Below are 12984 nucleotides of genomic sequence, written 5' to 3' on the forward strand. Positions count from 1 at the left end.
AGAGTTCCCCTTCCAATCGGCTACGGTCACCAGCAAACCGAGCCCTCCTCCGCCACACGCCATGCAACAACTACCATTATGGTCTCCGCTTTTAGGGGTGCCGCAGCGACTCCAGGTCCGTCGGGGCATGTAGGCTGTGTTCAGGCAGGGTGTGTTATTGTTTCCCAGTTTCGGTGGAGCCCATACTCGTCAAGATTATAAAGGATGTTGCAGGGTCGGTCGGGAACCTCTCAGGCACGCGTCCTGTCAGCCATCTTGCAACATAGAATGCGCTTTAGCTTTTCTTGTTAGGGGTTTGTCCGCTTTGGAATGGCAAAACGTAATTGTTGCCGAAATCCATTGTGCTATTGTTGCTTTTGTCACTGCAGACCCTTGACGTCCTTATCCATAAGAGACTAGTAGTTAATCTGTTTTGCAAACATGTTTAGTATGGTAGAGTTTAAACCTGAGACACCGTTTAATGTCCAAAGTATGGATAGCCCTTTCCGCTGGAGTGGCTGGACTGGGATTTTTTTTTTTAAATATGATAGTTTCATTGAGATGAAATTGAGAAGGGACCTAATTCATTTTGGGTTTGTTCTGAGAAGTACAAACTCATCTGTGAAACGTAGAAAAGGCTCTTGGGTCTTGAAGACCAGTATCTCACTAACCCTTCTCATAGATGTGAGAGAGATTAATAGAACAACTTTCCACGTGAGAAACATTAGGTCAGCTTTACGAATGGGCTCAAAGGGGGGCTTCATTAATTGCAAGATGACCACTTTGAGATGCCATTCGGGAGGAGGAGCTTGCACTGGTGGGAAAGCTCTGAACAGCCCTTTCATGAATTGGTTAATGAGTCTTGTTGAGCAGAGAGGTGGAGTTTGTGTAAAGCATCTGTACCTTGAAATTGCAGCAAGGTGTACCTTGACTAATGCATGAACAAGGCCTGAATTGGCCAGCAAAAGGAGATAAGGCAAAATATGTTCGGTAGAGGCTTTATACGGGTGCAAGTCATTTTGTTGACACCAGGAACAGAATATTTTCCATTTTAGTCTGCAAGTTTTGTTCTTATCATCTGCTCTTGCTTTGGCTATATCTCTGCATTCTTGAGTGATGTTTAAGTCCCAAACTCACAGAACTCGGGAGCAACGCATTCAAGTGTAGAAAGGTTAGTTCCGGGTGTAATACTTGGCCCTGGTTCATTGACAGGACCAATCAGTGTTAAGGTATGTTTCACAAAACTGAAAATGTGTTGGTATGACTGAGGGATGAGAAATGAGGAGTAGGGATGATGGCTGAGGCATGAGAAGTAAGAATGATGGAAGATGGGTGAGAAGTAGGGATGAGGGGTGAGAAGTAGTGATGATGGAAGAGAAGTGGGGATGATGGAAGAAAAGTAGGGATGAGGAGTAGGGATAATGGAAGAGAAGCAGGGATGATGGAAGAGAAGTAAGGATGAAGTATGATGGATGAGAAGCAAGGATGATGGATGAGAAGTAGGGCTGATATATGATGGGTGAGAAGTAGGGATGATGGATGAGAAATAGGGATGATGTATGATGGATGAGAAGTACGGATGATGTATGATGGATGATAAGCATGGATGATGGATGAGAAGCAGTAATGATGAAAGAGAAACAGGGATGATGGAGCATTAACATTGTTGGACTGTGGAGCCAGTGGAATACACCTTGATGAGACATGGGCTAAGGAAAAGCAAATCCCTCGGATACCTAAAGATATATCGGAACAGGTTCATACGGTTGATGGATCCCTTCTAGCTTCAGGACCTGTCACAAAGACTACTCCCACCTTATGTTTACAACTAGGGAAACATCAGGAATATGTCTCCTTCTATCTGATTTCTTCACCGAATCATGTGATAATTCTAGGTATACCTTGGCTAACACAACACAATCCCTACATTAACTGGGAAACCAGAACTATCTCTCTTTCTTCCCAATTCTGTCAACATCATTGCTTTTTATCAGGAACTTACTGATCACCAAAGAGCATGCTTTTGACACAAAAAGAAGTGGATTGTTTCATCAACTCTATCCAAGGGGTACCCAGTCATTTCCTGGAAAATGCAGACGTGTTTCAAAACCCCGAAAGACCAGTGCTACCACCACATAGAGAATATGATTGTGCCATTCTCTTAGAAACTGGTACCGTAGTACCCTTTGGGAGAATGTACTCACTTAATGAGCCCAAAAAGAAGATACTCAAGGAATATCTGGCAAAAAACTTACAGAGCAGGTTGATTGCTCCTTCTTCTTCACCCACTAGGGCTCCTCTTTTTTTGTGCCAAGACAACAATGGATATACGTACCTGTATAGACTTTTGCAGGCTCAATAAGATCACCATAAAGGACCGGTATCCTCTACCCCTCATAAAAGATATTCTAGAAGCAGTAAGAAGAGCAAAAAAATTTACCAAGTTGGATCTTAGGGGAGCCTACCATCTTCTACAAATAAAAGAAAGTGATGAATGGAAGATGGCCTTTCTAACCCCTTTTGGTCATTATGAATATCGTGTAATGCCTTTTGGCCTAACCAATACCCCCTCTATTTTTCAAAGGTTTATAGACTCAGTGTTTTCTGACCTTTTATACCAAACAGTGGTCATATACCTTGTCGATATCGTCATATATTCAATACATCCAGAACATCATACTATGAATGCACTTCAAGTACTAGAAAGACACCGGTAACACCAAATATTTTGCAAACCAGAGAAATGTGAATTCGACAAAACTGAGGTGAAATATTTGGGGTACCATATCAACCAAGTTCGTATTGCCATGGACTCAGACAAAGTTCAAGCCATTCTAGATTGGCCATCCCCCTCTTCTGTCAAAGAAACCCAGTATTTTTTAGGATTAGCCAATTGTTATCATCAATTCATAGCGGATTTCGCCCAGCAACTAGTCATATCACACAAATTCTGAAGAAAGAGAGTCTATGGAACGGCTTCGGTTGGACAGAGGACGCAGGAACAGCATTTCAAGGACTAAAGCGTGCCTTCACGCAAGCTCCAATCTTACGACACCCTGATACCACCAAGAAATTGATAGTTATCACTGATGCTTCAGAGAGAGCAATAGGGGTCGCTCTACTACAAGAACAAGGCAGTGATGGATTAGAACATCTGTTTTTTTATGTGCCCCATATATTATCTGATACAGAACGTAATTATTCTGTTTTGTAATGAGAACTGCTTGCTTTAAAGACAGCTTGTAATGAATGGAGACAATTCCTCATGGGTTAAAGAGAAACCTTTGAAGTTAGAACAGATCATTGAAACTTAGGCCCTCATTACAACATTGGCGGTAAATCCCCCTTACTGCCATGCAGAAGACCGCCAACACCGCAGCGGCGGTGGAATACCACTACAGCTATTACGACCCACAGCCTGGAATCCGCCAAAAACCAGACACCCACACAAGTTCGCCACACTAAAGGTCAGTGGTAAACTGACTATCACAAAACCTCCACCGTCACGCCAACAGGAATACGCCCACACTATCACGACCCACGAATCCACCCGGCAGTCATTCAACTGCGGTATTCCATTGGCAGTACACACCGACGCGCTCAAAATACACACACACTTACAAAACACAACCACATTGGACAAATCAAAATACACACACCTGATACACATACACACACCACTCCCACACACTCAATACAATATAAAACACACACCCACATCACCCACAAACCCGTACAACAAAAATTGTGAAAGAAGCCCAGAGAGAGACACCACCATCAACAACACTAGCATCCACAGGCACACAACACCATCACTCACACAACATCCACGCACCTCAGACAACACACACAAACACATCCCCTCACACATCACAACACACACCTCTCACACATCACCCACACCACATCATGGCACCACAAAAACACCCCAGGTTCTCTGAGGAGGAGCTCAGGGTCATGGTGGAGGAAATTGTCCGGGTAGAGCCACAGCTATTCGGATCACAGGTGCAGCACACCTCCATAGCTAGGAAGATGGAGCTATGGCGCAGAATCGTAGACAGGGTCAAGGCAGTGGGACAGCATCCAAGAACTAGGGATGACATCAGGAAGAGGTGGAATGACCTACGGGGGAAGGTGCGTTCCGTGGTCTCATGACACCAGATTGCAGTACAGAGGACTGGCGGCGGACCCCCACCTCCTCCCCCACAACTAACAACATAGGAGGAGCAGGTCTTGGCTATACTGCATCCTGAGGGCCTCGCAGGAGTAGCAGGAGGAATGGACTCTGGTAAGTCAAATCTTAACTATTACATCCCCCACCCTACCTGCATGCTATCACACACCCCACCCTCACCCCCATCACTCCAACACCTCACAAATGTCCCACTATCACAACTCACACATCCCATCACCAAGCACTGCATACAACACGAAAGCATGGACACCCATCACCAAAGCATGTCCACTACAGATACCCACACAGACCCCAAACCAATTATCACACAAGGTCCCACACAAGAATGCAAGCACTGGAGTACAGGGTCACCCACCCATTGCACACGATGGCACACACAGATGCAATAATCATGCCTTTACACCCCTGCAGGACCCCTACCCAACGTCACCGGACAGGAGGTTCCAGACATGTCCACTCCCCCCACAGAAGAGGCCCACAGTGATGAGAGCAGCTCTGTCCAACTGGATCAAAATAACCAGCCCGGCCCATCTGGGACCTCGGGACAGTCGGTTCCCCTGACACTGCCGCAAGCCACCACAGAGCCTCCCCCTCAGGAAACACCAGCACAGCACCCACCCAGCAGGCCCATCCCTCTGTCCCCAGGACACGTCAAGCAGCAGTGTGTCCACCACTACAGGGAACCCAGGCAAACCCACCAACCCAAGAAAATCAGGGACCTGGGGGCAGTGGCAGTGGGCACACGGTTCAGGGGACAGAGGCACAGGAAAACAGGGGAACTGGGAGGACTGCTGTGCGACAGGGGGAGGACAGGCCCAGGGAACCCACTCTCCACGAGGTCCTCTCCAACATCATTGGAGCGTACCATCATTCCCAGGAGACGATGGCAACGGTACTGGCCAACTTTCAGGAGACCCAGCGGCTGCAGGAGGAACAGTATCTGGGGATCAGGGAGGAACCTAAGTCCATCAACACCACCCTGGTCATCATTGTAGCGGTGCTGAAGGACCTTGTGAACACCAGGAGGGACACTGTGGCACAACAAGGGCCCCCTGACACTAGCCTGGATAATTAACAGCCCACCACCTCCGCTGGTGCTAGTGGACAGGAGGCACCGCCACAGGACCATGACACCAGCACCTCACCCCCTGCAGAAGGAGAACCACCCCGTGAAGGGTCCCTGAGATCCAGGACAAAGACAGAGAACAATGCCAAGACCCCGCCAGGAAATGAGACTCCCCTGAATGTCATCCTTCTGTCCCACTTCGTCACCCTGTCCATCCATCAACTGCCCTAGCTCCACTTCCTATGCCCCTTTGGACAATGCACCTGTGAAACAATTAAACTGGGCTCTGCCATGGACAATCCTCCACCATACCCCCTGCCCATTTTACAACCCCCTCCACTATTTTGCACTGAAATAAACACCCTTGAATCACAAAACAAGCTGGAGTCAGTCTGTGCTTTCACAAATGTGTATTTGCAATAACTAAGGAATATAGCAATGTCGATTGTATTGTCAACATACGGATGCAACACAGCTCTAGTCCATGAGGTAATATAGCAGAGGTCACACAGTGGGACCCACATCTGTGAAATGGAAAGGCAAAGTGACAAGTCAAGGTCAATACACTGGGTGAAAGTGACAGACATATGATAGGTCTAACAATTTATGAGAGGTGTGAGGCAGTGACATTTTCTAGCCTGTGTCTCAATGGAAGTATTGCTGGATGATGTTGTTTCTGTTGTCAATATCCTCTTCTTCTGCCTCCTCTTCTTCACTGTCCACAGGCTCCACAGCTGCCACAAGACCTCCTTCTGTACCATCCTCCTGCAGAAAAGGCACCTGTCGTCGCAAAGCCAGGTTGTGCAGCATACAGCAGGCCACGATGATCTGGCACACCTTCTTTGGTGAGTAGTAGAGAGAACCACCTGTCATATGGAGGCACCGGAACCTGGCCTTCAGGAGGCCGAAGGTCCTTTCGATCATTCTCCTAGTTCGCCCATGTGCCTCATTGTAGCGTTCCTCTGCCCTTGTCCTGGGATTTCTCACTGGGGTCAGTAGCCATGACAGGTTGGGGTAACCAGAGTCACCTGCAAATGTCGAGGAACAACTGTTAGACACACACTAACCCTTAGGGACAACCCCGAACCCAGACAACTATTCACAGGGTATAGGGTCCTTGTCCTCACCTATTAGCCACACACGATGCCCCTGGAGTTGCCCCATCACATAAGGGATGCTGCTATTCCTCAGAATGTAAGCGTCATGCACTGAGCCAGGAAACTTGGCATTCACATGGGAGATGTACTGGTCAGCCAAACACACCATCTGCACATTCATTGAATGGTAGCTCTTCCGGTTTGTGTACACCTGTTCACTTCTGCGGGGGGGACCAAGGCCCCATGTGTCCCATCAATGGCACCTATGATGTTGGGGATATGTCCTAGGGCATAGAAGTCACCTTTCACTGTATGCAAATCCTCCACCTGAGGGAAAACGATGGAGCTGCACATGTGTTTAAGCAAGGCAGACAACACTCTGGACAACACGTTTGAGAACATAGGCTGGGACATCCCTGATGCAATGGCCACTGTTGTTTGAAAAGACCCACGCGCCAGGAAATGGAGTACTGACAGGACCTGCACTAGAGGGGGGATTCCTGTGGGATGGCGGATTGCTGACATCAGGTCTGGCTCCAACTGGGCACACAGTTCATGGATTGTTGCACAATCAAGTCTGTAGGTGACTATTACGTGTCTCTCTTCCATTGTCGACAGGTCCACCAGCGGTCTGTATACCGGAGGATGCCGTCATCTCACCACCTGCCCCAGCGGACGTGCCCTATGGAAGAGAACAGCGAGCAGAGAGTCAGCCAGCACTGAGGTATTACTGAATGTCATTTGCAGATCCGCAATGTGCCTGTTACTGTGTGTATGCAAGGCCTAGATAGGTGTGACACAGTTAAGATTAATGCCATGTGGCCCCCTGAAATGGCGGCTGCCTGACCTGTAAGGTGGGACAAGGAGATATGAGGTAACTGCGCTGGCGTTCTACACCGTCGCGGTAGACGGTCGAAGACCGCAGTGCAATCCTGCATTAGTTCACATTGGACCCTATGGGTCCCAGGAGCCAATGACGATGTACGCCAGTGGTGATGGTACGCACCGCTGCGGACGTGGCCGCCATTTTTTGTATGTTCACTCACTTGATACCTGACCTTCGACAGGAGAGGACCTACACTGCAAGTGCTGCTGTGACCTCAGTCTGGAAGCGAAGATGGCTCATGTGTCTGGGGAAAGGGCCCCTGCCTTCACTTCGGAGGAGTTGGAGAAGTTAGTGGATGGGGTCCTCACCCAGTACACGCTACTCTACGGTCCTCCAGACAAACAGGTGAGTACACTGTGAGCATGCTGCATGGGCAATGCCTGTTTGGAGTGGTGTGGATGGAAGATACATGGGGGGGACTGAGGCCTGATTGTGCGGACGGTGAGTGTATGTGCGTCAGGGCAAGGGTGGGAACGTGGGCCAATGACTGTGACGGTCCGGATGTTTAAAGTTTTTCCTTTTCCCCTGTACTATTCCTCTAGGTCAGCGCCCACCAGAAGAAGGATATTTGGCGTGCCATCACCAAGGACGTCCGGACCCTGGGGGTCCACCACAGATGGAGCACCCACTGCCGGAAAAGATGGGAGGACATTCGCTGCTGGAGCAAGAAGACGGCGGAGGCCCAGCTGGGGATCGCCTCCCAACGTGTGAGGGGTGCCCGTCGCACCATGACCCCCCTGATGTTCCGGATCCTGGCGGTGGCGTATCCAGAGTTTAATGGGCGCTTGAGGGCATCACAGCAGCCACAAGGGGGTGAGTACCGTCACATCCATCTGACTCTGCGCGCATTACGAGGTGTCTGGGTGGGGGAGGTGGGCAGTGGGTTACCCAAGGCCAGGGCGAGCTTTGTAGGCAAGGACCCTTTGTGAGGCAGGCTATGTGGCACCCCAACCTCACCAGTGGTAAGAGCCATCTACACCTAGTCAGGCTCCTGTGACTTCCATGTGTGCAGCAATCGGGCATAGGCCTTGTACCCCATGGGCATGTGATTAATATAGGAACAGTGCATGGCGCAGTGCAGAGGGCTGCTGTGTCTGTAGTGTCTGCCAATGGTAGTGGTATTGCATGCACTGAACATGTATTTCTTCTGTCTTTCCCCCAACCTTTTGTGGTCTCCCTGTTCTTGTGTGCAATAGCATCATCAGGCGGAGGAGCAGTGGCACCGGAGCAGGAGGGAGCTGCATCCCACTTGGCCCTGGAGGGCGAGGGAACAGAGTCTGAAGCCACCAGTGGGACGGAGGGCGAGGGGAGCTCCACGGCAGGGACAGGAGGTGACATCAGCGACAGCGACTCCTCCTCTGATGGGAGCTCCCTTGCGGTGGCGGGCCCCTCTGTGCCCCTCTGTGCCCCCGCATCAACAGGTACAGCCGCCACCGCCCCCAATAGCACCGCCCCCCCAGTAGCCCCTCTCCTTCGCCGCAAGCACCTCAGGCCGTGCCCCAGTCAGCCCTGCTGCCCTCAGTGAGTCCCTCAGTACCGACTATGGGACCAGTGTCATACCTTCTGTCCACGTCGACGCCAACCGGTACGGCGGAGAAGACCGCCACCTGCACCGCCACATGCACTGCCACCAGCACCGCAGTCCCTGAGCCCGCCACCAGCACCGCAGTCACTGAGCCCGCCACCAGCACAGCCACCACAGAGCCCGCCACCAGCACCGCCACCAGCACCGCCGTCACAGAGTCCGCCACCAGCACCGCCACCACAGAGTCCGCCGCCAGCACCGATGCCACAGAGGCCGCCGCAAGCACCGCTGCCACAGAGTCTGCCGCAAGCACCGCTGCCACAGAGTCTGCCGCCAGCACCGATGCCACAGAGGCCAACGCCAGCACTGCCACTACTGACACCGCCGCAAGCACCGCCAGCACCGCCAGCGGCCCGTGACATCCTGAGCCAGTGGCACCACAGCAGACATGGCTGCCATCCCCAGTGGTCAGTCGACCGAGCCTGGTGGTCAGTTCCAGGAGCCTGGGCATCTTCCATGATGCAACACCTTCAGTGGAGAAAGGCATCCATTACCTCTGTCCTTGGCAGGATGAAGCACTCTGGGCACAAAGCCCCCTCCAGAACCAGTGGAGCATCACATCCACTACCTCTGTCCTTGGCAGGATGAAGCACCCTGGGCACAAAGCCCCCTCCAGAACCAGTGGAGTATCACATCCACTACCTCTTTCCTTAGCAGGATGAAGCACTCTGGGCACAAAGCCCCCTCCAGAACCAGTGGAGTAAGGCATCAGGATAAAGCAGTAGGCAAACCACCCACTGGAGAGACTTGAGTGACTGTGGCTTTGCACTCCCCAGGATAAAGCAACGGGCATACCACCCCCCTGGAGAGACTTGAGAGACTGTGGCTTTGCACTCCCCAGGATAAAGCAGTGGGCAAACCACCCACTGGAGGGCATTGAGAGACTGTGGATTTGCACTCCCCAGGATAAAGCAGTGGGCATGGAGCCACCTCGTGGGGCAGTGGCGTCATGCACTCATCCGGCTGAGGTGCCCCCACGTTCCCTTCCCCTGAGGTGCCTGTTTCATTTCGATCTGATGCCCCTGCAGTGTTCTCTCCATTTGAAGTCTGGTATTGAGTGTGGGCCTCACCCATGCATTTTTGGCCCAGTGGTCCACGGACAAATATTGGTGCACTATCCGGACTTGTGTAGTTGGTGTATTTCGAGCTTTGACTACTGGTTTTTTCATGATTACAATCGTTCAACTCATTTACGTTCTTGAAAGGGGGTGGGGGTGTGTAAATGTAATGTTGCAGCATGTATTTGTGTGTATGTTGTTGTGGGTGAGGGTGGGGGTGGGGATGTTGCGTGTGTGTGTTACTTTCTTTTCCCTCCCCCCTCCCCTGTGTTGTAGGTGCAGTACTCACCGTGGTCGTCGCCGCCATCTTTGTTGCTCCTGATAGAGGAGCAGGAATACCATCGCTGGGAGTCTTTGGAGTTCTGGCTCCATGGCGTCCTGGTTCCCCGTGGGGTGTGGAGAGGTGAGTGTTTTCCCTTCCAAGTCCTGTTTCCGCTGTGTTTTTGTTCTCGTTGGTTCCGCCCCAGAAAAGGTGCCGGATAGGCCTCTCATAATAGTGTGGGCGGTACATTGTCTTTCACCTGTCTGTTGGCGGTGACCGCCGTGCTGTTTGCTTCTACCGCCGTGGCAGTCGGAGTGTTAAAGTGTCTGTCTATGTTGGCAGTTTCCGCCACGGTCGTGAGTCCATTTTTATTTTCGCCGGCCTGTTGGCGGTATTACCGCCGCTATAACACCGACCGCCAGGGTTGTAATGAGGGCCATAGTGTCTACGTAATTTTCAATGCCGGAACAGTCGTCAAGCCTGATGGGCCTTCTTTTTTAGTCAGTTTGACTTCTACATAGCTTACATCCCTAGTTCTCAGAATATTTTGGCAGACGCCTTGTCACGACGTTATCCAGAAAGCATCGATCCTCCTACACAAAACATTATTGAACCAGATAGAATTATTGGATTAGTTCAATCCTTTCTTGATAAGGTGATATCGGAGTACTTAACCCTCGCTAGAGCTGAAATTAATAACTTATAACCGAATGTACGTAAAGTTAAAGGATACTACTATCATAAGGATGCCTCATTCCTCACTATTAAGATGGTTCAAACAGAACCACTACAGATGTGCCACGATTCTCCCATTGCCAGTCATGGTGGTATTAAAGCCACCTAAGAACTTCTTCTTCGCTATTTTTGGTGGCCCACCCTTAAAACAGGCACTGAAAGCTATGTGGCTTCTCGTCCCATCTGTCCACAAACCAAGATACCTTATACGAAACCAGCAGGAAAGCTTCGGCCCTTACCCGTTCCACCCACTCCTTGGCACACTGTACATACTGATTTTATGTGTTCATTACCTACCTCAGTTAGAAATCGATTAATAATGGTTACAGTTGATTCATTTATAAAAATGGCCCATTTTACTGCATTAAAGAAGCTGCCTGCTGAGAAAGAATTGAGTCAACTCTTTGTAAAGGATATCTTCTGCCTTCACGGCCTCCTTCAAGTCATTGTCTCAGACCGTGGCCCCCAATACATTTCACGCTTTTGGAAGCACTTTTACAATACACTACACATAGATGTGGCCTTGTCATCTGGTTTTCATCTACAAACTAATGGACAAACAGAACGCCTAAACCAAGGGCTTAAACAATATTTACGCTGCTTTTGCAATGCTACACAGAGCAACTGGGCTATGTACTTACCACTAGCCGAATTCTCATATAATAATGCAGAACATAGTGCTTCGAAGGTCACTCCCTTTTTTTTGATCTTACAGCTTTCATCCTAAATCCTTTCCTGTTACTATCAGGGAATCATCTACACTTTTTGCTATCACATAGTTTGCTCAATGACTACGTTGAATCCAACTTATTATACATTCCAATCTTCTGGCTACCAAACTACGAATGAAAATGATTGCTGATAAGAGATGATGTGATGCCCCATCTTATCGAGTCGGAGACAAGGTCTGGCTTTCCTCCAAATTCTTACCTCTCCATCTGTCACAAAATAAATTCAAACCCCGTTACTATGGACCATTCCTGATCCTTCAAGAAGTTAATCCACTGTCATTTTGTCTTCGTCTACCTCAAACTTGGAAGATACATCCTGTGTTTCATGTGTCTAAGTTGAAGCCCTATGTGCCTGATTCTTTTCACAGATAATTCTCCTGTCCCCCTCCTATGTTGGTTGATGATGTGCCTAAATACGAGGTACAGGAAATTTAAGACTGTTGGATTTTTCGAAGACGTCTCCAGTTTCTCATTCACTGGAAGGGCTATCCTCTTAGCGAATGTTCTTGGGAAGGTGCCTCTTCTGTTCACACTGCTCTCTTGGTCCGTCGCTTTTTCCAGGCAAACACAGGGTTTAGGGGGGGAGACCTACTGTACCAACGCGGGCTCCCGCGGCATTCCCTGCTTGGGCCGCAGTGAGGGCTGCGATCTGTTTTTAGGGTCGTGGAGCTTGCCGCGGCCACAGTATATAATATTGCCTGCAGCGAGGTCAGAGGCCTAGGGTTGGGTGTTGGGCCTTGCCGCGTTCAACTCGCGGCATGGGTGTTTGCCGCTGTGTGTCTGCGCCCCCCCCTCTGGTCCTTCACTTACCTGGTGCCCTGATCTAGGGCTCTTCCTTTCTTCCTTTTTTTTCTCTCCTTCCTTTTCCTTGTGGGGCCATGTTCTCTCCTTCCCAGCATACAATTCTCATTTTGTTTCCCTGCATGCATCTGTTTCCTTTTCTAATATGGTGCCTTTTTCTGCCTTTTTCTATAGATGATGTTCTTGCTTTTTCCTGCATGTCTCTCCCTGCTAAGTGGTATATAAGGGGTCAGATTCTTGTTTTCTTTGCATTGCAACACTTCCCTTGGTGGTGATCACGCTCCGGCTGGTTTTTCTCTGATTCCAGTTTTTGTTCCTGCTTTTCCTGCTTTTTCTGTTAATCTTTTTCTGGCGTTGAAGATCTGATTTTTGCTGTGTCCTTTTTTTTGTTCCAGGGAGTTCCTGTCAAAGAGGTTTTTTTCCCTTATGGGTTTTTCCTCTGGGACTTCTTATGGTGAGCACGGGCTGTTATGGCATACCATTGTCAGCAGCACGGCGGCTACCGGAAGGGGTCGCCCTTACCACGGTCAGGGCAGGATCTACAAGAACCGAAGTCGCACCTCAGCTCCATCTGACCAGGGCAGTAAGC

Source organism: Pleurodeles waltl, chromosome 9, assembly GCF_031143425.1.
Source record: "Pleurodeles waltl isolate 20211129_DDA chromosome 9, aPleWal1.hap1.20221129, whole genome shotgun sequence".
In the NCBI taxonomy this organism is placed as follows: domain Eukaryota; kingdom Metazoa; phylum Chordata; class Amphibia; order Caudata; family Salamandridae; genus Pleurodeles; species Pleurodeles waltl.